Genomic DNA, 2,533 nt, shown 5'->3' with positions numbered 1-2,533 from the left:
TCGTTTTTCTTATACAATGATATTATATCATTGAATTCAAGTCTAATACAACCCATTATACAATGACCCACTTGTAACCTAGTGTACAGCAGAGTGACATCGACTAACCTGCTTTTTTTATTTATATGTTTGGCTTACATTACATTATATAATGTTGGAAATTATTGACAATTTCAAATATTATTACTATAGTTGTACCTATAATAGAGACGATTTTCCCGTATGGGAATTAATCGCTTCCTAAAAATCAGTTGCTTGGGGCAACATCCACCATTGGTTCTTCCATAAATACAGTGCATACCTTTTTATGTATAAAAAACGATGTGATGATAAAATAGGAACCAAATGTGTAAAGTAATCCTATTGTAATTCACAATAATTTCAGTGTAGGTACGTCATGTAACGCACAGAAACAAACAAGTTACGTTTAAATCAAATACAATAATATATAATATAATATATTTCGCAATTATCTAAAGTTTTACTACAACACATAAATAAATAACACAAAATAAAAATGATCTGACATGTTTTGAAATCGCCGAAGACTTGGATCATAATAATATTATAGTTGTAACCACAGATATAAAATACTAGATAGCTAACAAGACATCGAACATTGAAGTTATCCGCCATATACGTGTAGGTCAATGTTTACATAATTATCTTATCAATAAGACATGATAACAATCTGATGGTCAAAATACTTTTATATCGGACCATGGAATATTGAATAAGGATAATATTATGTGTTGTACTGTTGTCATTAAAAACCATTGCAATAGAAATATATATTTTTTAAATATTTTATAAAAAAATTGTATTCTGTGCGAATAATATCATGTTATCATACAGTATTGATATGATAATTATGTAAACATTGACCCACACGCATATGGTGGCTGACTCAACATCGATTATCCTAATGTAGACAAGTTAGCTATCTAATATTTTATATCTGTGGTTGTAACGTAATATCATTAAGGGACGAACAAAATCGTGTCGAAACAACGAGTCTGGGTGGTACGCAAGTTTCCCCGAAATCGTTAATGCGAAACGCAATATCCAACTCAGTGCCTCAGTGTATCAGCCAAAATATTATATTATACTCTGCGCCCCCCTCCCATTATATAATATAGTAACTATTTTTACTATCCACAACCATAGACCTTTAAACGTACAAATCACGTTAGATCTTTGATGAAATGGAATTGGGTCGTCCACGACCGATACCGTCATCGTCTGTGAATACAATAATATTATGATTGAGGACGGGTCGTGAGCGCATGTTGAACTTTCGAACACCCAGTTGAACTTCGAGATACTAGAGTGGTTCGAATTTTGTTGGAAATTAATTCATGAAATCGTATATTATTACTTCAAACTCGAACATTTCAAACGCTTTGAGGAATATCAAATGCGACATCGATGCTATTATGAATATAATTTATATTTTAAAAAATATAAAAATATCATTACCCCCCGAATACTATATTTTTGTTTTCCGTATAATTCTTGTCAGGTTTACCGATTTTATAATCATCTTGTTGTCTGATTTAAGTTTGAAAGTTAAAAACGTTCGAGTTTGATCTCGAACAGTTACAAAAACAAATTTCGAATATTCGAGATGATCAACATTTAAATTCGACATATCGCTAATTGTATAGGTAGCCTACCAAAAAGTCCGAGGTAAAAATGTCCTAGGAAAAAAGTCTGAAGCATAAAAAGTTTGTGGTGAAAAAGAAATTATATTAGGTAAAAGTAAAAATACGATATAGTGCCCAATCAGTATGAATATAAGTTGTAACTTGTAACTAACTGTAATTTTAGTTTTAAATATTATATTATTTTTATATGACGATAGTTAATTAAACTGTAGAACATCAGAACAAGACCTAGATAAAAATTATAATTATTGAATTTTTTTTTAAAAATATTTTATTCTTTATAATATGATGATTGTCAATAGGTACTTTATTAAACTGAGAAATCATTATAATATATTATTATGTATATTTTTAGTATGAAATAATTTTAATTTTTTTTATAATATATTAAGTATAGGTAATGAATAATGATAGTATGATACTAAGTAATTATAATCATTAAACTTTATTTTTAAATAAAATATTTTATATATATACCAGATTTTTTTCCACGGACTTTTTTACCCAGACTTTTTTTACTATGATTTGATTTTATGAGATGATATAGTAATATTTTATTATTGTAGTCGAAAGTGTGATACGACGAGAATCGATCGGACGGACATTTACACTCTTCCCCCCTCCTTCAACACACACACTCAACCCGTTATAGGCCTCGAAAAAGAGAGGGAGCGAAATCAAAATCCGTTTTTGCTTCCCCCCCCCCCCTGTATCATACCAACGCGCGTATATCGAGCGACTCGGTATAATCAATGATTGTAGGTATATAAGGTACCTAATAACAATATTTCAAATATCATCGCCATGAATGCAATGAGGGTGGCGCAACTACGTGGTGGTCGATCGTGGTCCGGGGGGGTTCGTCG

The sequence above is a fragment of the Acyrthosiphon pisum genome, chromosome A1 (genome assembly GCF_005508785.2).
Source record: "Acyrthosiphon pisum isolate AL4f chromosome A1, pea_aphid_22Mar2018_4r6ur, whole genome shotgun sequence".
NCBI classification, from domain to species: Eukaryota; Metazoa; Arthropoda; class Insecta; order Hemiptera; family Aphididae; genus Acyrthosiphon; species Acyrthosiphon pisum.
The sequence above is the reverse complement of the archived record's forward strand: the minus strand, read 5'-3'. Positions refer to the sequence as shown.